Source organism: Lucilia sericata, unplaced genomic scaffold, assembly GCF_015586225.1.
Source record: "Lucilia sericata isolate MDLA Ls3-8-SP2 unplaced genomic scaffold, ASM1558622v1 Contig000147F_arrow, whole genome shotgun sequence".
In the NCBI taxonomy this organism is placed as follows: domain Eukaryota; kingdom Metazoa; phylum Arthropoda; class Insecta; order Diptera; family Calliphoridae; genus Lucilia; species Lucilia sericata.
Genome location: NW_023994179.1, coordinates 1 through 27864, shown reverse-complemented (window position 1 = coordinate 27864; position 27864 = coordinate 1). Strand labels below are relative to the sequence as shown.

General features: G+C 29.1%; 1 protein-coding gene across 6 annotated transcripts in view; it reads right to left on the bottom strand.

The window, feature by feature from the left end:
• LOC119601194 (dopamine receptor 2) overlaps positions 1–16133 on the bottom strand; it is a 67734-nt gene extending 51601 nt beyond the window's left edge. For all 6 annotated transcript variants that reach the window (XR_005231191.1, XR_005231190.1, XR_005231193.1 and 3 more), the window contains exons 1-2: positions 16007–16133; positions 5936–6086 (exon numbers count right to left, since the gene is read on the bottom strand). The gene's annotated coding sequence lies outside the window, so the exon portion shown is untranslated. The remainder of the gene's footprint in view (positions 1–5935; positions 6087–16006) is intronic.
• Positions 16134–27864: the final 11731 nt, after the last annotated feature.

The window sequence follows — 27864 nt, the reverse complement described above, 5'->3', positions numbered from 1 at the left end:
GAACCGATCCTCATACAATTTGGTTAAAAGATTTACGTTCACATAAGACTTATTTATGTAGAATTTCATCGTTATACTGGTGTTTTTAAACCAGTTATGACTGTTAAAATTGTTTTCTGGGGGGCCACTTGTATGGGGGCTATGCGAAAACGTGGACCGATTTTGTGTATTTTCAATACCACACAAACCTTATCAATAGAGAATAGCTCCTCCAGTGTGGTTCCTATCGTGATTTCAACAGACAGGCGGACGGACATGGCCAGATCGTCTCAGAATCAAATAAAGACAGAATATATAAACTTTTATGGGTCTTAGGCGAATATTTCGATGTGTAACAAACGGAATGACAAAACCAATATACCCATTATCTTTTTTGTAGGTGGGTATAAAATGGGATTACTAATTTATTGGGTCGAAAGTTTGAAAGGAACTTAATGAAAAGTTTAAGAAATAAGATCTAATATTTTAATAAATCATTTTAAAAACTGTTTAACCAGATTTATTTCGACTATGTACTATTCCAACTTTGTAAACGATTTAGTAATCCATTGACTAACTTATTTGAGTGTGTTAAAGTTGTTTATTTTAAATAAGAAAAAAAAGCCAGTGAACACCTTGTTTACAGCTCAATAACTTTATTCTGAGAAGGATAAAAACAAGTTTAAACTTTTCATGCCTTTTTCTTACTTTCTAACAACCAATAAAACACCTACAACAAATAATAATACAAAAACTGAAACAAAAAATAAAAAAATACCAAAATGTCAAAAAGTTAAGTTTTCAAGTAAGAATAAAAACTCATGATTGCTATAAAAAAGAGATAAAGTGTTGAGAACTTAAAGTCTGCATTGGTTCATTTTAAAACGGGTATCGGCTCACTCTTGTTAAACACACGTGTGTTAAACAAAACTTGATAATACTCAGTGTAAAGAGCACTCCACAAAGAACTACGACTGGTCCAAAACTAATACAAATACATATGTACATGAAAAAAGCATGATCCATTTGACTTTACGATGAGGACCACGTAATCCCTACATGTATTACAACAAACTAATCACATGATCATCAACATTCTCTTATTTAATGCATGCGATGGACCATATTGTTTTCATGTATGTAGAGCATATGAAGAGAAATTAGATCCAAATAACATGGAAAATTCTAAGGATTTTCGTCCAGGAAATTGTGTTTCTGAACACAGGACGATAAAATTTTGAGTTGAGTCACTTTTGAACTATACCCTTTTGAACCTATCCTTAATACATTTTTTTAAATAAATTGAAAATATTTCTAACATTTGTAACAAATATCAAATTAAAAAACACTTTCGCGAGAATATTCCTCGAATTCATTAATCTTCTTTTACAGAGAACTCTCAAGCAAATAGAATCTATTAATAGAAAAAAGATGCACAACTACATAGAATTACTACCATATGACACAATATGCTAAGTCTGCTGTGTATTGGAATGAAGTGGGTGGATGTAAATATGAATGTTGTGGGCTTGAAACATTTTGTTGCTATTGCTGTGTACATTAGTTGAGTTTAAGTTTTGCATTTTTTTAGACTGCAAAAGGGAAACATTGCAATTTGTTGGTTTAGACCGCATTCGAGTATTTTTTTATTTTGTTTATAGAAATATTTTTTGTAACTAAAAGCCTTTTGATGTTTGTCTCACTAGATCATTTCTTTTCAATTTTAATACTGTTGTAGTTTAATACTGTGGAAGTTGTTACTAAAACTGGTATTATATGCAACAGCAACTGCTGCTGCTTGCTTTTAGATATTTGTAGGGAATTTAAGATATTTTGTTTACTTCTTTTATTAATAATTTTTTTTTTTTTAATAAATCTTAGTCAAGACTTAAAACTGCAGCATTTGTAAGCTAGTTTTTTTAAGATAGATATTTGGTACTTGATGTGGTGGTGGTTGTTTTGTAGCAGCTGCGAAAATATCAATGTTGTTGCATAAATAAATATGAATAACTGAATTTATTAAAATAAGATTTTGTATAAAATTTTATAAACGAAATAAAATGCAGTATGTATGGCCTTCAATAAGCTAGTAGTTAGTGTTCTAACTAGTAGAACAGAGGACGTGAGTTCGATTCCCTCAGTGCACAACAGGCCCGATAGAGGCCTAGGATTATTTCTTCTGTATTGATGTACGTACTTATATACATACATTCCCTCAACTAACTAACTAACTAACTAACTAACTAACTAACTAACTAACTAACTAACTAACTAACTAACTAACTAACTAACTAACTAACTAACTAACTAACTAACTAACTAACTAACTAACTAACTAACTAACTAACTAACTAACTAACTAACTAACTGTCAGCCTATAACAAATGGCAAGATAATTCATGAACAGTGAGAACAGCTGAAGATCAACTGAAACAGAAATTTAATTGTCTTTCTCAAATTAGAATATTATTAACTTTGTAGCAGTAGTTTTCCTGAAAAAAAGAATTAACCACAACGTTTAAAATAACTTAAATAAAATTAATTTTCATAAGAGATTTTGTATTTTTAAGCCAATAATAGTCAGAATATGACTATAGTCATATATTATTATATATTATATATATTATATTATTATATTATATATATTATATATAATTGGCTTATATGGAGGCTAGAGTCAAATGTGAACCGTCTTTGATATTGACTTAACTTAAATAAAATGGTAATAAATTAATGTTTTGTAAAAAATTCACCTTCAGAAACACAAAAACACATCACAGACTTATGGCAGACCCTTTAACAAATAGATTTCTTTTTTTTTCCAACAACATAAATTAAACATGTACTACTTCCATAAACAATCCCTTAGAATTTAATTTCCTACAAACTCACAAAAGGGAGGCAGAGTTCAAACCAAAAAATAAATAATACGGAAATGTTGCAAGTTCACTTTTACAAAACAAGAAATTTTGTTTGTTTTATTTAGACCAGAAACATCTACACCAAAAAACATACATGAGGCTGTAGGGTTGATGATCCACTTGTATATTTAGTTTTATTTTATGGCAGGAATTCCTTAATGAAAATCGAAACTTAATCAAAAGCACTGATTGATTGAATAAGTGAGTGAGTGAATGAATGAATAAAGACTGAATTAAATGCAATGAAAAGGAAAACAAGGCTGTTAAACTGAAACTCAAATAAAAACAACAACAACAAAATAAGTTTAAAGAATTTTTAAATAAAACTTTACCTAACACATTATTATAACGGGTTTGGTTGCTTTTGTTTTATTAAAAATATAAAAAAAAAACAAACTGAAATCGTATAAAGCACTGAACTGAAACTTTTTCGAAATAATAAAAAAACAAAGATTTGAATTGTTTTTTGAAGTGGAAACCGCTTTATTTAATAAGAAAACTTTTTCAGATGCCTTTTTCTATCCCAATCTTCCCGCACAGAAATACTCCTTCTTTTTGTTAATACCATAATCTTAAAGACGAAGCAAAATTCTTTGTCTGTCTGTCGGTCTGTTTGTTAGTATTACGGTTTGTTAAAGCCTGCCTCTGCATTCAATGGTGAGTGAGTGAAGTGAAGCAGAAAAGTTTAGTTAACAATTTTATTTTTTTATCCCGTTTTATTTTATTCTATAATACAGATCCAGATTTATATGTATATTTATATAATTTAATACTGTGTCTATATAAACAAACACACAAATACCAATACAAAAAAAAATATGTATATTTAGACATAACAACATTCTCATAAATATAAAGAAATTTTATTTATATTTTTATTTCAATGTATTTTTTTTTTTTTTGCTAAAATGATTTATAAAGTGGTTAAATTAATATGATTTATAAGCCAAGCCGAGCCAAACGAAAGCGGCCCAGTGAAACTGTCATTTTTAAATTGTTTGTTGAAATTCTTGGAATTCCGTTTTATTTACGCTTTCGTATATTTTCCTTTCCTGTTTTTTAGTTCATTTTAATATCAAACCGATTATTCTGATTATTATTGTAATATTTAACTTATTCCTTTAGAAGAGAGGCAGGAAATAGCAGCAGGAGGAAATGGCAAGCAAATAAAGTAAAAAGTAGACATTATGGCTCTACTATGTCTGTCTCTCTGCTGTCTACAGCTCATTACTTGCTGGGGAATTTGTTTTTCAACTTTTCTGCTTTTTAAAAAATAAATTTTAATGAATTTTTCATTAGTATTGTTGTTATTGTATTTTGAAAAGCTAATTTTATGACACTTAACTTATTTTTCCAGATACTTTAAGACTGAAGATGCTTACAATGCTAAATTAGAATCAGAATAAAGCCAAAAGAAGAGCTTAATTAATGTTCTATATGATGTGTTTTCAATTGTTAAATGTTCGCCGTTGTATTTGTAATTGTGTATGAAATAATAAAAATTTAATTAACTTAGGAAAACAGTTTGAAATATTAATTAAAATTTATAAATGTAGAGATATTTTGAAAACTTATTTAAATGACATTTTCAACTACTAAACGTTTTTGTTTTTGGCACTTTTGGAAGATGTGTTTTGAAATCAAATGCCAAGAAAATTTAATTATATTTAAGTAAAGCATCACTTAAATATTAAAAATTAAAGTGCATAAAATTATCTAAAAAGATTAGCATATATAATGATTTTGCCACTGTATGTGTTATATATAACAAGTAAGAGTGATATATTCGGCTGTGCCGAATCTTATATACCCTTCACCATAGTGTATTTAAAAAATATAAATTTTATAAAATTTAAATTTATGTACCTATTTAATTTTCCCGATTATATCATTATTATAGCAATAGCAAAATAAAATGAACAACAACAACGCTAAACGAAATAAACACTCAAAAAACAAAATACACAAGGCAGTAAAACCAACAGACATCAAACATACGAAACTGTACACCAACAAACAAAAACAATATACACAAGGCAATGGAACACACAGCCTTCCAAACATACACAACTGAATACACCAAGAAACAAAAACAATATACACAAGGCACTGAAACACACAGCCATCCAAACATACGAAACGAAATACTCGAAAAAAAACAAAATACACAACGCAATCAAACCAACAGACATCCAAAAAATACGAAACTGAATACACCAAGAAACAAAAACAATATACACATGCCAATGAAACACACAGCCATCCAAACATGTGAAACGAAATACTCAATGAATAAGCAGTGTTGTTGTTGTTGCTTATTAATCAAAGCATGAAAAAATTGTCTTTTTTAATGAAATTTTCAGAGGTTGTCTCGGATTTTTGCTTATATCTCCGTCATTTATGGACCGATTTTGCTGATTTTAAATAGCGATCTTCTCGAAAGCATGTCTAACAGAATTATTGAAGATTCGGATCTCGCCGATATCTGGGGTCCTCTAAAAACTGATTTCAACAGACAGACAGACGGACATGGCTTAATCGACTCCGCTATCTAATTATATTATAGAAATTACAAACGGAATGACAAACTTATATATACCCTTCTCACGAAGGTGAAGGGTATAAAAATATTAGTCATAAATAGACCCACAACGGCGCATAATAGGTTTTACAATTAATTTTCCTAATAACGAATATTGAACGAATTAAAATTTTTAGCCTTAATCATAACCCAATATTCGAACAAACTCTACTAATTTCTATTCATAAACTTAAAAACAATTGTTGACTTAACTCATTTAAATTCATAACTTTTTCACAAAATTTTTTTTCTTGCGTATATTTTCCAAAAAAATGCATTTCACTTTAATTTAATCACTAACTTTACTCTAGCAATAAAACCTTGAGGCAATTCTATTTGAATACACGTCTTACCTTAATTCGTATATGAAAATTTGCATTTTAGAAAACGATAACAACAACAACTATAACAAGAAAAGAAAACATACAAAGAAATGGAAATGTATAAAACTTACCAATATGAAATGTTGCACACAAAACTCCTGTTTACAGTTGCCAAATTGCAGTGAAACAAAAGAAAAAAGATGAAGAATTTCGTACGTACTCCTTTTTATTTAATTTGTTTTTTGGCCAGAGTCTAAATCGAAAGTTGCACACTTTCACTGGCTGAAAAATTATGGGGAAATTTTTAAAATGCCTTTAAGTTCAAGGATAATTATTAAACGCACATACACACATTCGTGCACAACTGCACACATTTATTCTTCCGGTTGTTTTCTATGCACTTTCTTTAAATTTTATATATTTTTTTTGTTCGTTGTATTACAATAACAGTGAGTAAGTATGTATATGTACCTTGTTACTGTGTAAAGTCAACTAAATCATACACACATGCCTAGATATCTAACCACATTGCACAGTGTGCCCACTGTGAGCCTGTCTACTAAATAATTTGTTAGCAAAATTTTTATACCCTACACCGCTATAGTACGGATGATATTATGGGTTTATGCTGATGTATGTAACGTATAGATATATTGGTTTTAAACGACTCAGAATCATTTCCTAAATCGATTTAGCTATGTCCGTTCGTCTCAATATTTTCAAGATAATTTGCTGAAATTTGACAAATTTATTTCCTTTGACCAAGAACGAAACCTTTTGAAAATGGTTAAATATCGTTTATTGTTTAAAATTTACATAATTTGATGATGGAAAATTATTACTTGGTAAGCGAATCTCTTTTCGATGCCCTTTAATCTTATCCTGCATAAAAATACATACATACGTATGATTGCGTGTAGGTATATAAACACATGCGTTTATATGAGTGTTAATATGTATATACATACATATATTCTTTTACTTTAATTTTAATTCTTGACATTTTTAACATTTTACTTTGCCAAGAACAATATAGATTTGTGGTTTGTATAATTTAAAAATCGTATGAAATTTTAAAACGTTTCCTTGTTGGCATGAAAAAATTATATTATAGTAGGAAATACATACATATATTTTGTATTCGGGCCAAATGTTGTTTCAACACCCATCTAAACTAATTGGAACATTTGCTTTAACAGAAGGGGTATTTTTAAATATTTTCAAAAATTATTAAGAAGGTATTGGCCATATAAGATGGGTTCCTATATTTTTGATAAAATTGATGTTTACATAAAAAATAGGTATGTATTATCTGTATGGGCCTGGTTTTCAGTAGAGTAAATAACATCAAGTGGTATAGAAATAACAAAAGTGGGAAATAATTCTGTAACTTCTAATTCCTTGCCCGATTGAAATAAAACTTTACATGCGTAAAGAGGAAGTGTTGTTGATTTTATGTTTTAGATTTGGTCATCATAGGACCACCAGGGACACCTCGGATATGTTAAACTTTTAAAACTATTCTATTTCTTCTTCCCGATCTCCAAAAAATAAGTTCGTTATTAGTTAGTAAGTTAGTTAGGTAGTTAGTTAGTTAGTTAGTTAGTTAGTTAGTTAGTTAGTTAGTTAGTTAGTTAGCTAGTTAGTTAGTTAGTTAGTTAGTTAGTCAGTTAGTTAGTTAGTTAGTTAGTTAGTTAGTTAGTCAGTTAGTTAGTTAGTTAGTTAGTTAGTTAGTTAGTTAGTTAGCTAGTTAGTTAGTTAGTTAGTTAGTAGTTAGTTAGTTAGTTAGTTAGTTAGTTAGTTAGTTAGTTAGTTAGTTAGTTAGTTAGTTAGTTAGTTAGTTAGTTAGTTAGTTAGTTAGTTAGTTAGTTAGTTAGTTAGTTAGTTAGTTAGTTAGTTAGTTAGTTAGTTAGTTAGTTAGTTAGTTAGTTAGTTAGTTAGTTAGTTAGTTAGTTAGTTAGTTAGTTAGTTAGTTAGTTAGTTAGTTAGTTAGTTAGTTAGTTAGTTAGTTAGTTAGTTAGTTAGTTAGTTAGTTAGTTAGTTAGTTAGTTAGTTAGTTAGTTAGTTAGTTAGTTAGTTAGTTAGTTAGTTAGTTAGTTAGTTAGTTAGTTAGTTAGTTAGTTAGTTAGTTAGTTAGTTAGTTAGTTAGTTAGTTAGTTAGTTAGTTAGTTAGTAGTTAGTTAGTTAGTTAGTTAGTTAGTTAGTTAGTTAGTTAGTTAGTTAGTTAGTTAGTTAGTTAGTTAGTTAGTTAGTTAGTTAGTTAGTAGTTAGTTAGTTAGTTAGTAGTTAGTTAGTTAGTTAGTTAGTTAGTTAGTTAGTTAGTTAGTTAGTTAGTTAGTTAGTTAGTTAGTTAGTTAGTTAGTTAGTTAGTTAGTTAGTTAGTTAGTTAGTTAGTTAGTTAGTTAGTTAGTTAGTTAGTAGTTAGTTAGTTAGTTAGTTAGTTAGTTAGTTAGTTAGTTAGTTAGTTAGTTAGTTAGTTAGTTAGTTAGTTAGTTAGTTAGTTAGTTAGTTAGTTAGTTAGTTAGTTAGTTAGTTAGTTAGTTAGTTAGTTAGTTAGTTAGTAGTTAGTTAGTTAGTTAGTTAGTTAGTTAGTTAGTTAGTTAGTTAGTTAGTTAGTTAGTAGTTAGTTAGTTAGTTAGTTAGTTAGTTAGTTAGTTAGTTAGTTAGTTAGTTAGTTAGTTAGTAGTAGTTAGTTAGTTAGTTAGTTAGTTAGTTAGTTAGTTAGTTAGTTAGTTAGTTAGTTAGTTAGTTAGTTAGTTAGTTAGTTAGTTAGTTAGTTAGTTAGTTAGTTTGTTTGTTTGTTTGTTTGTTAGTTACATATATAAAATCCGAAGAACTACATCTAGCCCTCTATGGCCTGTTGTGTACTCTTCTAATTTTATATAGGAAACTCTTATAAAACAATATTATATTGTGGAAATTTCAAACGGTTCAGATTTCCCTCAAACTTTTAAACTTACATATATAAGCATAAAGCCACGTGTTATTAAGCTGTGATATTCGCAAAAATTTATTTATTTTAAAATTTTATGAATATTAATAATAAGCAATAATTAGGTCTAAAAAATTTGTTCTCACAAATGTTTGATCCAATTTAAAATAAAAACACATATTTAAAACTTGGTATTTTATTTAACCGATAAGAATCGAATTCTTTTATTTTGACAAATATTATGAGAAAACATGTTTTAAAAAAATTCAATTAATTTAGTTATATTCAAAAGAAAACAATCCAATTAAAAAATAATTTATACAAAAAGGAAAAAATATTTATGCGGTTGACAATGTACTCTGTTATGTGATAAACCGAAAAAAACTTCAAAGGATAAATTGGCATGTTCTGAAATTTGTTGGAAAATATTTAACAACACAAAGGATAGAAGCCATTCATATAATTTACAACTTTTTTACGATTTTAGTGATTTATTATACAGTAAAATACATTTAAAGACACTCATGTATTTTAAACTAAATTTAAAAACTCACATGTTTTTTAAAATAGTTTTATGTTTAGCATAAAATACTTAACGATCCTTAAATAAATAACACACATTCACGATTTTTAAAAGAAAAGTTTTTATTGTTATTTGTTTGTTTACCAAAGAGTTGGTATTATTTAGATAATCTTTATATTAATATTAATCATTTGTTTTGTCAAAACGAAAGTTAAGAACAAGAAAACAATATATGAAAAAATGCTAAGAATATGAAATTCCGCTGCAAAAACAAGAATATTATGTATCTAGAAGTATAATGTGTCTTTTTTTTTTTTTTTTGTATATTAAAAGAGTCTGTCTAACTTATAACGACTTTCAGGATATAATAGCAAAACACACATTTACACAGATTTTATTAAAAAAAATAAGAAAAGTTTTTCTTTAACACACATACATATTTATAATAAATGTCATGTAGTTATACATACATATATTAAATACATATACCCGTCGGTCTTAAAAGTAGCAAATTTAAACTACATATGTAGGTATTAAGGTCTTTCTCTTATCTTAACAATAACATAAACTTGTTGTTGCCACTATCAATGTAAATAGGGTATAAATTATCAAATAACTTGTTTCCAGAACTGCAGGGTATCTTCGTACGTACATATGTAAATAATGATGATGTTGATAAAATTTCTTAATAGCATAAGAAACTCACACTCACTCATCTCATGAATGCATTCATGTGTCTTCTTACGAGAGGTCTCTGTAGTCCTCTAAGTATATGACTATAATTTTTTATTTTGCATGGAATAAAGTGGAGCACAGTAGTATTTATCCAAAAGTCTTCCTTATTTTTCTGCCGTATTTGAACTATATGTATACTTATACAAACACATGCATGTAATAAATGTTTGTATGTACATATGTAAAAAAAGTGTGCTTCTATTATCTTTTAGCAGGATTACCAATATTCACATTTCTAGTAGAAACTGGTAATTTTAATGTTTTTTTGTTGTTGTTTTATATAAATATATAATATGATGAGGGTAAATTTAAAAGTAACTAAAATATTGATATGTGCAAAAAATACATTAATTATATGTTTTTTTTTTTTTTAATTTTGTTTTATATAAATATATTATATGATTTTGATTTTGAAATGAGGGTAAATTTAGAAGTAACTAAAATATTTATATGTGCAAAAATACATCTATATCTGAGACTATCTGAGATTCATCATCGCACAGCTTAAACGGTTGAAGCTGAAGAGCTGAAATTTGGACTAGATATTGGTCTCACACCAAAAAGATCCACAAAGTTTTTTAAAATTCGAATGTTTAGGGGGGAAAAAGGGTAAAAACGGGTAAATTCGGTAACCTCATATCTCCTTAACTAGAAAAGATAAAAAACAGTTTAAAGCTTATTGTCGTTCATTTAAAAAATAAGCGTATACTTGTCTATCTGCAAATTCGGCCATTTTAGGGAATAAACGGGTAAAAACTGTATTTTGGTACTTTTTTTTTGCCCTCCATGTATCTTTTAAACCAGTGAACATACAAAATATATTTTTGATTAGATTTAGTAACACTAAATATGCCAATGGGGTATCACTTCGAACTTCAGCACAAAGGAATATTTTTGGTACTTTTTAGTTTTTTAACTAGTACTTTTTGAGTTTTTTATAATATTGAACCTAGAAACATGAAATTAAGTATGTAGAGCCCGGATTAGGCGAGAACACATAAAAGGGGTATTTTTGGTACTTTTTCGTTTTTTTTTAATTGTATTTTTTTAATTTTCTATAGTAATGAATCTAGAAACAAGAAATTATGCATGCAGATCCCGGAGTAAATGAGATCGTATAAATGGTACTTTTGCTACCTTTTCGTTCTTTTTCGTTTTTTAACTGGTACTTTTTGAGTTTTCTATAATATTGAACCTAGAAACATGAAATGTAGATCCCGAGTAAATGAGAATGTGTAGCCCGGAGTTTTCTATTAAATTGAACCTAGAATCAAGAAATTAAGCATGTAGAGCTCGGAGTAAATGAGAATCTATAAAAGGGGACTTTTTGGTACGTTTTCGTTCTTCAAAAGGTACTTTTTGAATTTTTTATAATATTGAACCTAGAAACATGAAATTAAACACGTAGAGCCCGGAGTAAGTGGGAATATATAAAAGGGGACTTTTTGGTACTGTTTCGTTCTTCAAAAGGTACTTTTTACATTTTCTATAACATTGGAACTAGAAGCATGTAATTAAACATGTATAGGCCGGATTAAGTGAGAACCTTCAAAAGGGGAATTTTTGGTACTTTTTCGTTCTTCAAACGGTATTTTCTAAATTTTTTGTAATATTGATCCTAGAAACATGAAATCTCTAAAAGGGGACTTTTTGATATTGCATCTATGCGATCCGGGTAGCGAAGCACACTGGGTATAGCTAGTTAATTATAAAATTTCAATTTGTGAACAAGCTTATACTATAATATTATAACTCAGTTTCTTATCCATTGATGTACAATTGTTCTACTAGAGAGGAATTGTAAACATCTCCAAAAATTTTGATATAAAACATACATGAGAAGCATGTTTTACTTACACTATGTAAGTATGTATGTGTATATGCATGTACTGTGTACACTACATATGTATAAGAAATGTCTTACAAGTGTAATTTTAGTTCAGAAACTTAAATTTTAATCTCCTATAAAACCCCCCAAAAAAATGAAAACGAATTGTTTTTAAGAACAAGGAAATACATATTTTTGTACTGGTAGCTAAGTCACAAACAGAAGACTAAGTTTTGCTTAAAAAACAACTATACGATGTTTTAATAATACAGTAAATAATAATGGTAAGAAAATTAAATACATACAAGGTTAAAATTTAACAAAAAAGTTTTATGACAAGTTGAAAACAACTCTGTACAATTTCTATTTCAAAGGGAAAAAATAAATTTTTCTAGACTTTTTTTCTTTTTCATAACCACTACAATTTGTAGGTCTTAAAGAAATATTACTACCAACATGAATACAACACAAATCAATTAAACAAACTACATGTCATTCACAAAATAATGTTGCAAGTTTAAAAAATACAAAAATAATGCCACAAAATGACGATGTAAGTGTCTACCACTAACGTTATTACCACTGCAACTGCAAGTAGTTTATGTGCAACACGAAACGTTATTATCATGATCATCATCAACAACATCATCTTACAAAATTTATGCTCGTGAAACAGTTTAATGCTCTATTCGATGCCACATGCACTCACCAAAGTCCCAATTCAACCACATTGTACTTGTTTCTTTCAAAGAGCATTAAAATGAAATAAAAAAAAAACAAACTAAATTAAATGTTACATGATGATGTTGAATGAATGGCAGAGGGAGGGGAGAAACAACATTGTGGCAGGATTACTTTAATGTTGCATGTTTTTTGAGTTGAAATTTGTTATGAAATGATTTTGTGAGTGTGTCAGTGGTTTTCGATGAGTATGTGGGTGTGAGTGTGTGGCTGATGCCTGGTTTGTTGCCTGGTTGACTTCTCAAAGCAATAAACATTATTTATGTCCTTGTGCTCGAGTAACAGTTTTTGTCTTTGAGTATTTAATTTATTACACTAGATGTCGACTACCACTGTCGCACTACAGGCACACATTCCTTTACACTTGTATAGGATAAGGAAGATTTCGACAACTTTTTAGTCATGTTTCCTTTTAAGAAAGGAAAATATATGTTGGTATTTAGTAGGGACACCTTGAAACAATTTGTTTTCTTCTCTAATAAGCACATTATCAATAATAAGCAAAAAAAAAAAAAAAAAAACAATTTATAAACCATAACTAAGCATTTTAAAATAAAATGGCTAGGAAATTTACTTTAGAATGCAAAATTATTTATGTATATAAATTAAATATTTTATAAGATTTATAATATCCTGAAATTTCCTAAAATTATTCTCAACGACACAGATTGAAACAACTAAAAAAAATTAATAACTTTTACTTAAAAAAATAGGTTTTGTAGTAAACAAACACTAAGCATTTGTTTACAACATTAAAAATAATACTTATTTTATGAAATTGTTCAATCAAACAATTTAAATTTTACTTTTTTATCCGCTCTAATGGGGCTACAGAAAATAGACATATTTTAGAAGTCTTTGCTAGGAAATTTTTATATTTAACTATTTGTTTCTTAAATGATGCACAGTGGGGTAATTGCGCAAAATTTCTTATTTCAAAACGCCTGTAGACAAAGTATATATCAAAGGATAGAAAATTTTTTCTATTTTATTAAATATGGGCTATTTCGTGTCAAGTGACCCAACTTTTACAATCGATGTTTTCCGATTTTGATTAAATTTACACCAAGGTTAGTACTACTAGATAGTAGAATTTTCAGCTCTATCGGTCAAGAACTACCGAACTTAGAGGGGGTCAAATTTGGTAATTTTGGTCGTACAGGGTTTTATTCAAATGAGTGCAACTTTTCCCCCATTGGTCCTAGCGAAAACTATCCAAAGGAATTCTGATAGCTATTTCTTCATTGTTTCCATTTTTTTTTTTATTTTTTTAAATTAATTTTTCTAAAATTTGTTTTTTCCTTTTCTGTTTGCTCAGAAGAAAGCTTATACAATTTATTTTAAGGAGGCACTTTAGTACCAACATGAATGTTGATACTAAATGGGTGAACTTGAAATAGGGGGCGTGGCAGCTCCCATGTGAATTAAATTTTAAAGTTCGTTGATCTGATAAACTATTTATTCTTACAATTTTGCACAATGACATTTAACATCCATGTGAAAATTTAGGATAAAAATATACCTCCCATACGAAGGTATATTTAGCAGGAGCTGCTTTGACATTCACATGTGCACATATGAGTAATAAATTGGCGGACTTAATTTTAGAGGCGTGGTACCTCCCATACAAATTAATATAAAAAAATCGTTTATCTAGGAAACTATTGGAGCTAGATTTTTAAAATTTTGTGCGAAGAACTTTAATATCAATTTGAACATTTGGGGAACTTTGATTAAAGAGGCTTCTCAATTCCCATGTAAATTAAGTACAAAATTCGGGTATCTTGGAATCTATTGGAGCTAGAATATTCAAAAATTGTAAAGTGTTTTTTTATTTATATTGACTTTAGGGTAGCAAAGCACACTGGGTATAGCTAGTCTATATTTATAAAAATTTATGCGTGGGTGTTTGTTTGTTTAAATGTTTGTATGTTTGAACTTTATAGAAATTGTGAAATTTTCACAGAGTATCTTGAATTTTTTTTCAAGTGGGCGAGAAAATATTAAGTTCGTATATTTGAGATAATATAACAGTTTGAGTCCTCAAATTTTGTAGGAGCCACTTTAGTGTCAATATGATTATTCAGAACAAAAAGTGGGCAGACTGGCATTAGGGCGCGTGGCATCTCCGATATAAATAAAATACAAAAATTCGTTTATCTTGGAATTTTGCACGAATAACTTTAATATCCATGTAAACATTTTGGGTAATAAATTAGCGGACTACCAAAGAGGGCAGCGGTACCTCCCATAATAATTAAATACAAAAATTCATTTATCTGGGAAACTAATAGAACTAAATTCTTTAAATTTTTCACGAAGAATTTTAATATTAATCTGAATATTTTGGAGGAAAAGGAGCGGAATTTCATCTGGAGGCGTGGGTTTTGACCCTGTGTGCCCACTTAGAAGAGTCAAAATTTTTAAATTTTCTAATCTGTTAGACCAGAGGTTGTGGGTTAGATTCCCACCTGAGGCACTGATAAGAGAGCGCACAACAGGTCCGGAGGAGGCCTAGTTGTATTCCTTCAGATTTAATGTAACATACATATTCCTTTCAATATAATTAACTAAACTTTAAATTGTTAGAATAAATATTTAGCTATAATCGGTTAAATATGTTCACAAATAAAAGATTGTGAATGTATTCTTAATTGTAAACCTACCTGAGTTGACCTATTTTTAGGACTTTCGAACTCACCCCGAATGGGATTATAGATCCAAAATTTAAAAATGAATACTCGATTTATCCTCTCTAGACATGTGATAATTAAAAAAAATCGAATCAAACATTCAGAAATTACAGATTTATTACCCTTTTACGAAATTCGACGTCTAAATAGAATATTTCTCGATTGTATACAAATATGAATGAATAATTTATTGATTGTTTTAAAAACTACATCCTAAGCGAAGTCCATAGAGCTTTAGAAAAAATCCAATAAAAATATTTTAATAAAAAATGTACGTTATTTCTGCGTGAAGCCAAAAATTATTTTTTGTTTGTTTTGCAAATTTATTAAATTGACGCTTTTAATATTTAATATGCGCATTCATAGTACTTTTTTATTAATGTGTAAATGTGTTTTCCATGAAATTATCACTCACGGTATGTGCGTTTATAAATTCACTTAATCAAATTTCAAATTAATAATAGGATTTGTTATAAATAGAGCAACCAAAACTATGCTATAAATATACATTTTTTGATATTGTGTAGCAAGTGTATTCAGTATTTTTTGACAAAAAGTAAATTTAAATTTTTTAATAAGGGGTTTAGGCCTTTTATTAAATACAAAATTAAGATAATTTATAAAAAATATATTTATAGTGAAAAATGCTAATAAATCATTTTCTATATTAAGTTCACTAAATTTCCTTTTGTTAAAAGCACGTTTTTGATTGCTCTGGTTATAAAAAAATAATATTTTTTTACTAATTACATGTATTTTGCAGATGATTTTTTTTATATAGTATAAAACTATATCTTAAACTTGTTGATTATAAAAAAATCACGTTTTTTGTTATTTGATTATTTAGTAATTTTAATTTAATTATATTTTATATATATTTTTTTTTTTGTCATTAAACACTCACATTTAATTTTTTACAACTAAAAGAAAATATAAATATTTTTATTCTTTTTAAGAGCTGTAATATTTTAACAACTTTTTTTAATTGAAAAATTTAATTGATATTTCTTTTTTAAAAAAATTTAACTTAAATACCGACGGTTACACATTTTTGTTCTAATTCTTAAGTTAATTTTTGCTAAGCGATTTATGTTTCCCCTTTTTGTGATTTTAATTTTTATTAATTTATTTTTGATTTTGTTTTTACTTAATGGGTCAATTATTTAATTGTTTATCCTTTGGAACAACTCGACTCGTACGCGGCTAAAACAACACTGAACTTTTTGCCTGAAACACCACAAAATGTCTTGTGCGAGACACAGAACTTAAACAACATACACGGACAAACTCACAGGATGCTTTAACTAGAAACACACACTACACAAATCAGAGACATTGGCAACCAACACACTGCGTTCGGTTATTCGGTGTTAAGACATTGAAAAACGAAGAGCACACACGAGGACAATGATGGTAATATTTTAAAGCCACATTAAAGCAACAACAGCAACAAACATTTAACATTTGATAGTTTGACACAACAAAGACAACAACAACTCTTCTCAACCAAAATGCAAAATTAACCGCAACAAAAAGGAAATTCAATTCAGCAACAACACGAGAAAAAACAAAAACAAATTGGCGCCAAAATGCCAACACTTAACTGAGCATGTGCCGGAACACAAGTGAACCCAGTATTTGAGAGCGAAACTAGAGAAAATACTGGTACTAAAAACAACTTGAAGGACTTGATTCTCTCTCTCCGATGGATGGGATTGATTTATTGGAAAGAAAAGGAAGAAGACGGGATTTTTGTTTATGTTTATGTTTTTGTTTTGGTTAAATTAAACGTCTAATAATTTTCATAAAACGTTGCTGACTGGCTGGCATTCATTGATAAACTGGTAACCTAATGACACAGTCCTTTAACGACCAAAAACAAACATTCACTCACAGACACATATGCGTTTTTCGCCAACATATAAAGTAATTTCTTGTCTTTTTAATGGTCGCATGAGTTTGTCTGCTCGCTTTGTTTCCTTGCGACACAGTCAATAAATGATGAGACAATTCTTTGGGGATTAATCGCTTAAAAAGCAAACTGCCTCAAATAGATAATTTCTCTTTATTTTTTGTTTGGCTTTTGGGGCAACCAGCATGTGAACTGATAAAGAAGAAAACAAAAACAAACCCCTTTAGATAAAGACATTTGAATTATTGTTTTAAGACTTAATGTGACTCAAGGGCAACTAAATAAACTGTATAAAGACAACAACATTTATTTAACATACTTAAAAGAGATTTAATCCCTTACAAAAAAACAATTTAAAACTTTATTTCCTTAAAATTTGCCAAACGAATTTATTTTATTAATACTCTCTCATTATTCTTGCCAAAGAACTATGTAGCTAAATAGATGTTAGTGTTTTTGTTGAATTCAATTTTGTCTTTAAACTAACAACTTTAATACAAAAAATATAGCAGAATACTATATAATCGTAAAATAGAACACAACAACACTAAACTAATTTGGGAAAAATGTATAAAAAATGAAACAAAACAATTACTTTTAGCATCTTTTGGTAATGCAAAATTATATTTATATAGAATTTTTTTAGCGTTTTAAGAAGAATAAAAGCAACGAAATAAAAGATGGTAATTGAAATAAAATGCCAACGATATCATTTTGTATTCTAGGATACGACGAAAAATATTCTTTCTTATTTACACTCACTCACTAGCCCACCCACTTATAGTTAAACGAACACGCACTTAGAAATGGACACATACTCTCAAATACAGTTTAGTGTTTTTCGAATGAAATTTACACTGAAAAAAAAAGAATACTAATAATGTAACAACAGTGAGAAAAATGGATATTTAATAAAATTAATTAATTCCTTTATAAATTTCCCATTACAAACTACCAACTACATCTTTAATTACATTAGGGATAATTAGTTACTTGTTATTGTATAATTACAAAATGCAACACGAAAAATATAACCATAAACGGACACTAATACGATATAAAGGACTAAAAAAAGGGCCCGTGTTTCCCAGTTTTGCCCAAAGTCATACACATTATTTATGAGCCCCTAAAGATTTGCGGCCTCGGTGAAATTTTTGCAAAAATGTTATATTATTCTCAGTCTCATATCTTGCAAACTGTTAGGAATTTAGATCTCTTGCCATAAATACTAAAATTGTAAACCTATAAATCCAAAAAAAAAACTTCGAGATTAAGAAATGCTTCTCAAAATTAGGCGATACTTAATATTGTAATATCAAAAATCAGACGGAGACGGACAGGGCGGGAAAAAAGCAAGGGCACAAGAGAAAACAAGGAAAAATAGGAAGAGGAAGGGGGGGAGGGAAGACGGGAACAAGGGGGGCGAGCGGGCGAGCGAGCGAAGAGCGAGCGAGCGAGCGAGCGAGCGAGCGAGCGAGCGAGCGAGCAGCGAGCGAGCGAGCGAGAGGACGAGCGAGCGAGCAGCGAGCGAGCGAGCGAGCGAGCGAGCGAGCGAGAGCGAGCGAGCGAGCGAGCGAGCGAGCGAGCGAGCGAGCGAGCGAGCGAGCGAGCGAGCGAGCGAGCGAGCGAGCGAGCGAGCGAGCGAGCGAGCGAGCGAGCGAGCGAGCGAGCGAGCGAGCGAGCGAGCGATCGAGCGAGCGAGCGAGCGAGCGAGCGAGCGAGCAGCGAGCGAGAGAGCGAGCGAGCGAGCGAGCGAGCGAGCGAGCGAGCGAGAGAGCGAGCGAGCGAGCGAGCGACGAGCGAGCGAGCGAGCGAGCGAGCGAGAGAGCGAGCGAGCGAGCGAAGCGAGCGAGCGAGCGAGCGAGCTAGCGAGCGAGCGAGCGAGCGAGCGAGCGAGCGAGCGAGCGAGCGATCAGCAAGCAAGCGAGCGAGAGAGCGAGCTAGCGAGCGAGCGAGCGAGCGAGCGATCTAGCGAGATCGAGCTATCTATCGAGCGAGCGAGCTCGAGCGATCTATATCTATCTATCTATCTATCTATCTATCTATCTATCTATCTATCTATCTATCTATCTATCTATCTATCTATCTATCTATCTTCTTTCTCTCTTTCTTTTTCAGTGTATTTTAGAAATACTCCAAAAATAGCATAAAAAAACTTTAACTGCAAATCATTGTGAACCGCAATAATACTCGCACAACAATGCTGTGATGTCGTCTATTCCCTTACTCCCATGGCGTACGCTTTACATGAAGAGATGGAATAAGGATAATGACACATACAATCAGCGTTAGATAATAAAAAATGGAAACAAAAAAACAAAACAACATTTTCATCAAAATGGAAAAAACAACCTACAACAATAAGAAATAAGATTATATTCGTTATTCACTTCAGTACTAAAAGTATTCAGTAGTTTAGTTACTACAAAATATTGTTCACTAGTCGTGGAAGATAGAAAATAATCAAGTTAAATTTTTAATTTTGTTGACAAAATTTATTCGTATTCATTTAACATTTTCATTAGAACATATGTATGAGTGTATGAGTACAAATATAAAATTTTGATAACTGCACATTGAATTTAAAGTAACAAGTTTTTGTTTTCATTTACTTATGTCAAAAAGAAAGTAAAAGAAACGAAAAATTGTCAGGTTTAAAAGAAAACTGACATTTAACGATAAACAACGTTAGATTAGGCATATGTGTGTTTTATTTCAAATTAGTTGGTTCTACCCGGCGAAACTTTTATAAATAATTCATTGTTAGTGTGATTCCCTATTAAGCTTGGATGCCGAAAAAATAATACTTTTAAGAGGTACTACGCCAAACTTTACGTATTTCATATAATCAGTTTCGGATGGTATATTTGAAATAATCACAATTTTTCATAATTCTCCATAAGAAGCAAACAAAGCGATTTTACAGACTGACGTACGGATGTTTGGACAAAAATATTGACTTTGAAATAAATTACTTTAAACAACTTTTTTTTAAACTACATTATTTTAAAACAACATGAAAAAGAACTCTTGACTTTTTTATTTCAATTAAAAAGGTCTATTAACTTCTTTATGTTTCGTTCTAATTCTTAACTTTCTTTCTATTAAAAAGAATATAAATTAAACTAGTTTCTGTTGAAGATTTTTTACTTTTAAACTTCCATGCAACATTAAACAACGAGGTACAAGAGCTAATAACTGCTAACGAACTTTATAATGTTTGACCAGTAAAAGAAATAAAAAGTAACAAATACAAAACTAAAACTGTATGAAAAAGAATAAAAACTAAAAAACTTGGAAAAAACTACTTGTACTTAAACATAACAATATTATCCATTTTCTTTTCAGGTCCTTCACCGCTTATGGACTTAGAAGTTTTTTGCTTAAACTCCAAAGAAAGCTGAACAATAGAGTAGAAAACAAAAACACATGAAAGTGTCCATGAAAAAAATATAGTGCTGGATGACTTTTGTTGCAAGTGCTACCCCTGTCGTTGTTGTTGTTTTTGTTGGCATCATCTAAGAATGTACTATATAAAAATGTAGAATAATAATTGAAAATTGCAACTTGTTTCATATGACTTCCGCAGGAATTTAACTTTTAATTCTTGCCACTTTTTTTCTACAATGTTTCTTTTTCCCCTTTCTTCGTGTTTTATTGTTGTTGCCTTTTTTCGTAGTTTATTGTTTGTTAAATACACTTTAACAATGTTTTTCCTTAACAAGTTTTAAAAGTTTTTACTTGTTTTATTTCTGTACGTTTCTTTTCATTTTCGTTTTTTTTTGTGATTTTAGCTAGCGATATTTCGCAATACTCATACAATCTAGTTGATTATCAACATGCAATACATGCAGGTGCAACAAGAAATTGTTGTGAGAACGAGAGCAAGTACATTAAATTTGAATAGGAAACAAAAACCGTGGCAATAGTTAGTTTAAGTGTTGGTAATATGGTTGTTGCAACAAGCTCGTTTTATTATGCTGATATGGGTCATTTCATATAAAAATGTGAGCCTGGAGTCTACTGAAATGGAGATACACAAAGCTCCACTTAAGTAGTGGCCTATTGTGTTGTACACATTTATTTATTTGGCCTTTCAAGACCTCTACAATCCAAATGATGTATCAGATTTTAAGAAGATAAACAGACAAACTTGTAGTTATGCAAAAATTCTTCAACTGTGAACTCAGGCGGTACTGCTCAGGCATGTGTTACAGTCTACCGAATGAGGCCGATGTTTTAACAGGAATTAAACCGGGTGTCTACTGAACTTACAAATTTCGTCAGTTTGATTTATATTAAAATCCTGTCAATATAATTCAGCATTAATGTAATAAAATGATCATGCTAAAAAATCATGCTAATTCCGAATGGATCAATACCTAATTGCTTAAGTTAAAATCCACATTTAGCCAACTTTACAAATTCACTTAAAATTTACGACATATGTATGTGTGTTCGGTGTTTATATGGAATACCTCATAAGAGTGTTATTTTATCATATAATTGCATTCACTTAAAGTTATTATTTTTGCGTAAATACCATAAATGTTTAACAATATTTTAAGAGAGTGAAAATTTTGTACAATTTAACACAAAGTTAAAGCTAAATTATGGTTATTAAAAATTAAACTCTGCGAGAAAACATGAAACAGAAATAAAAAGAATTGTACCATTCATTATTTAGAAATTTAAAAGAAATAAATCTAGAAGATATAAAATACTTTTTTGTTATTATATTTAATATAAAAATATTCCAAAAAATAAGTACTTAAGTATTTAAATTTAATATTTAATTATAAAAATTACACTTTAGAATTTCCCACAAAAAGTACTAAAATGGGCAGAGCTAACAATTTACTCCCCTGATGACCTTCAGAGAAGACTTTGACCAAAAGTTGAAACAAAAACAAATGTGCTTAAATTAAAGACCCAAATTAAATTATTTAAAACGCTTGTTCTTTTGCCTCCAAACAATATTCGTTCTCCTCTTAACCGAAATATAAAACAAAATTCTTTTACAAAAAAAGGAAAAGAAAAACACACAAATTTGTATGTTTTTAAATAGTGGATTTTATATATTTTTTGTCCCTTTACAATTTTTTGTTGTTGTCGCATTGTTGGTCTTGCTTCGCTGTTGTTATGTGGCAGTAATTTGTACCCTTTTTGTTTTGAAGGGATTCCTCACAACGACATGCATTGTGTGTTTTTGTGGCAAATAATGTTTTTGTGTGGATTTTGTATGTTTTTTATTTACTTTTTTTGCTTCATTTTAAGTTACAACATAAAGCTAGCATTTTATCGTTGGTGGCATGTGGTCTATTCCACTTGTTCATACCAACTCATATTGTTGCTGTCACTGACTGACAACAGCACAATACATGTTTAAAAAAGGGACAAATTATGTATGTTAGATTTGAGAGTGCATGGTATGTGTGTTTGCTACAATTACTGTTGTTGTCGCTTTAACGCTGAAGTCCTTAAAAACGATTCATTGCAAAAGTTCAAAAATGTTGTTGACCTGTAACAACATTTTAACAGCGTAAACAAAACGTACGAAGAAAAACTTGGGAGATTAAAATGTTAATGCATGTTGAAATTATTTTCATTATATTTTTGTAAACAAACCAATTACACAGTGCAACACGAACATAAGTTGTGAAAATATAAAATTCAAAAAACTTCATCTTCAAGATTAAAAACGCAAAATATGTACTTTAAAAAATTAGATTTTTTACGTTTTAAAAAAATATTTCAAGTGTTTCTCTAAATTAGGCGTATACTTAATATTTGTAATATAAATAAATCATTAATACGTATACGTACAGGTATCGTTAATACAGAAAGCTCAAGAGCTACTTGCCTCAGAGAGTAAATCAAAATTCCGAACGGTTTACAAGATGTGAGCCTGAGAAAATTGTCACTTTTTAGAAAAAATTATACCGAGACTCCTAATCATGTAAAGCAGTACATGACTTTGTGCAAAACTGGGTGTCTGTATACGGTTATATTTCTATATCTTTAAAAAATGACACACAGTGTTAACTGAGACATTAAATATAAAAAAAGAACAACAATTAATTGAACTTGTACAAAATCTCACAGAATTATCAAAATATTTAAATTAGCCAAACATTGTCCATAAATATTTAATGCAATTTGTTTTAAGTATTAACATTAAGATACAGTTTAATTTATTATTGGGTAAGTATAATGGCAAATTTCTATAGTTAAAAGGAGACGTTTTTATATCAATGGGGAAATTTTTGCTAATAAATCTAAACGATCAATTGGACTTTCAGCAGGTCTCTAACAAAGAACAAAAGGCAGAAATAACCTACAAAAATGTAATTAAATATACTAATTATTGGTGTGACCTCCGGTAGGCTATCTAACTAACTGGTACTTTTATTAGCCCACATCCGAATGTTTCTTCTACTCACCATGGTAAGTTGGAGACCATATTTCCACTCTGAAAATAAATAGAAATGTAATTGTTTCACTACCCAATAATACATTCAATAAATTTTAAAGGACAAACAAAAAGCGAAACATATAAAGTCTTTATTAATATTTAAAGAATTATTATTATATTTTTATTTATGTAAATATGAACCTACATATATTTACAACATTTATGTGAGAGTTTGTATGTATTTTAATCAAATCTCTGGAGATTGATCGAAATCAAAATGTCAAAGACAATTGCTTTTTATTCTTATTTTAAACGTTGAATTTTTTATATTCAACATATTTATGTGTATTTTATGAGACTTTTAAATTTTATTTTACTTTATTTCTTTTAATATGGCTGCTAATATAACAACAGCAAGTTCAATTGTACAATTTGTTCTTTACAGTTACGTTCCGTTATAAAACCAGCACTCATACTTACTTCCAGGCAGACATGTATGAATTTAAGTAAACAAACATGTTTAAAATACACATACACACATTTACTGTTCAAATAAATATTACAGTTTATATTATTTTTATAACTCCAGTAAAAAATTTCCGCATACAATGTTTTAAAAAATTTACAATAAACAATTGTACGAGGGATGTGCTTAATTGGAAATAGAAAACAATTTACAATAAAAATATAGATAGACAAATAGACAGATAGACAGATAGATAGATAGATAGATAGATATAGATAGATAGATAGATAGATAGATAGATAGATAGATAGATAGATAGATAGATAGATAGATAGATAGATAGATAGATAGATAGATAGATAGATAGATAGATAGATAGATAGATAGATAGATAGATAGATAGATAGATAGATAGATAGATAGATAGATAGATAGATAGATAGATAGATAGATAGATAGATAGATAGATAGATAGATAGATAGATAGATAGATAGATAGATAGATAGATAGATAGATAGATAGATAGATAGATAGATAGATAGATAGATAGATAGAGATAGATAGATAGATAGATAGATAGATAGATATAGATAGATAGATAGATAGATAGATAGATAGATAGATAGATAGATAGATAGATAGATAGATAGATAGATAGATAGATAGATAGATAGATAGATAGATAGATAGATAGATAGATAGATAGAGATAGATAGATAGATAGATAGATAGATAGATAGATATAGATCGATAGATAGATAGATAGAATAGATAGAATAGATAGATAGATAGATAGAATAGATAGATAGATAGATAGATAGATAGATAGATTAGTATAGATAGATAGATATCGATAGATAGATAGATAGATAGATAGATAGATAGATAGATAGATATCTAGATAGATAGATAGATAGATAGATAGATAGCTAGCATAGATAGATAGATAGATAGATAGATAGATAGATAGATAGATAGATAGATAGATAGATAGATAGATAGATAGTAGATAGATAGATAGATAGATAGATAGATAGATAGATGATAGATAGATAGAGATAGATAGATAGATAGATAGATAGATAGATAGATAGATAGATAGATAGATAGAAGATAGATAGAGATAGATAGATAGATAGATAGATAGATAGAAGTAGATAGATGATAGATAGAAGAGATAGATAGATAGCTAGATAGATAGATAGATAGATAGATAGATAGATAGTGATAGATAGATAGATAGATAGATGATAGATAGATAGATAGATAGGAATAGATAGATAGATAGATAGATAGATAGATAGATAGATAGATAGATAGATAGATAGATAGATAGATAGATAGATAGATAGATAGATAGATAGATAGATAGATAGATAGATAGATAGATAGATAGATAGATAGATAGATAGATAGATAGATAGATAGATAGATAGATAGATAGATAGATAGATAGATAGATAGATAGATAGATAGATAGATAGATAGATAGATAGATAGATAGATAGATAGATAGATAGATAGATAGATAGATAGATAGATAGATAGATAGATAGATAGATAGATAGATAGATAGATAGATAGATAGATAGATAGATAGATAGATAGATAGATTGATAGAAGCAACAAATATACATTCACCTAGAATTATAAAAAGTTTAAAATAATAGGCGTATTTGAAATACCTTAATATGGTCCTTCATAATAAACAAATAAAGGTTTCAAATTCATTATACACCATCTTCTAAATTTAAAAAAAAGTATCAGTTGAATGAACTTGAAGCCTTACAAAGAGATAATTGTTTCCTGCACAAAATATTCTATGTGTAAGTTTACATATTCAAATGTATACATATAAAGTCATATAATGAAAGTTAAACTATAAAAGAAGACAAGTAAGCCAACATTAAATAGTGTCAACAGGTAAAAGATAAAATGAATGTGAGTTCTCATTTTGTGTCCTTTTCTTTTATGCCCCACATGCAAGAACTGACATATCTTAAACATATATAGTACACATACATATATCCTTATATACAGTATACATTTGTTTGTTACAGGTATAAAAACTGAAAAGGCATTAATGTAGTAAATTGGTCACTTAGGTCTCTTTAGAATGACTACGAAAGGCAATCTAAATCAAACAGTAAAATACACACAGATACTCAAATACAAACAAATGCATAAACTTTGCCTTAGATACTTAGTATGTTGTGTGATTTTTTCTTAAACGTGCACTTCAAAGTACCCAGCAGTTTTTAAAGACGTACTTGTATCCCTTTAAAGTATATTTTTCTTAATTGTATGACTCTTGGTTGACTCGAATGTAAATATAATTACTTGAGACATTTAATACGTCCTTAGTGCTCTCAATTAATCATTCAGCATGTCACTCTTCATTTTAGTGCCCTAAAGTTATCTAGATATTTGTCACATGAATTTTAAAAGTACCTAACATGAGTACCTATAGAATTATTCCGATTTGCTGGAAGGTTATAGTTTCAATTTATGTGCATGTATGGCATAAAGCAAAGAAAATATTCTAAATTTTGTATTAAGCTGAAAGAAGCACTAACTAACAAATGTAAATAGATATACTTTCATACCTACCTTAGTCAATATGTGAGTTGGCATTTGTTTGCATAAAACCTGCATTTAAAAGTAAAACTTGTCTATTTCGATTTTGAAAGTTCTTAGCTTAAATGATGTGCAGTATAAAAATAGAATACTGTTACAAATACAACACACGAACAACAAAAACAAATGAACAGTTTATAACTCTTTCCTATCATAAACGACCACTTAGTTACAACATTTCATGTGAAATTTGTTTAATAAAAGTTTGAGTGCAAACTAGTCCAGCCAAATTAGGTATTTGCTTAGATAGCTAAATAAAAATTGGTATAGAGGTTTTTCCTATAATTTTATTCAATCAGTAACCGTATCATAATTTCCGGATAGACATAGCTCTATGGACCAGAAAGTATTTTTTAATTAAAAGGTGCAAAAATATATTCATTTCACTTGGCACTTTTTGCTTACATAATGCTATAGAGTTTCTGTTGGTTTCTTGGTAAACATTTATATGCACAATACCTTTCCCTGGTTTTTTGGCTTATTTGTTTTTTCGTTGTCTGTCTTCTTATTGCCTTGTGGTTTTCTTTATAAACTTTTCATATAACTATTTTGAGTTTGTTTTTAAATTTCTTTCCTGTGTGTATTTTCTTACCTAACGAATTGTGTCTGTGTTGTAATAATTTTCGACTACATAAAAACTCATTGGTATAATCAATTTACAAAGGGAAAAAATAAGAATTTTTGACTTTACAACGTGTACTTTTCAATGTTTGTACTTCATCTTCGTTTTTCTTCACTTGCCTTGTCTGCCTGTTGCAATTTCATGTTCATCAGTTTGTAAAATCCAATTTACCAACCAAAAAAAAGAAAAACCGAATAAAATGAAGAATTTAAATTTAATTTTCTTTAATATTTTTCTTTTATATTGTGTTTGTGTGTTTGTATTTAACTTAAGTGATTTTCTGAATGCAAAACGATAAAAATTTATTTATATTATTATTCATACACTTTCGTTATACTTTTGAATATAAATATTTTATTATTATCTATAAACGTTCATGCATGGTACAACGATTGATTGAAATTGATTTACCGCAAAATCTTAATTTAATTGAAAGGCGGAAAACATACAAACAGACACTTGCAATCGAGAATGTATATAAAGAAAAGAAACAAAAAAATAACGTTTTAGGAAACAATATGTGAAATTTTTGGAAAATATATAATTAAATTAAAA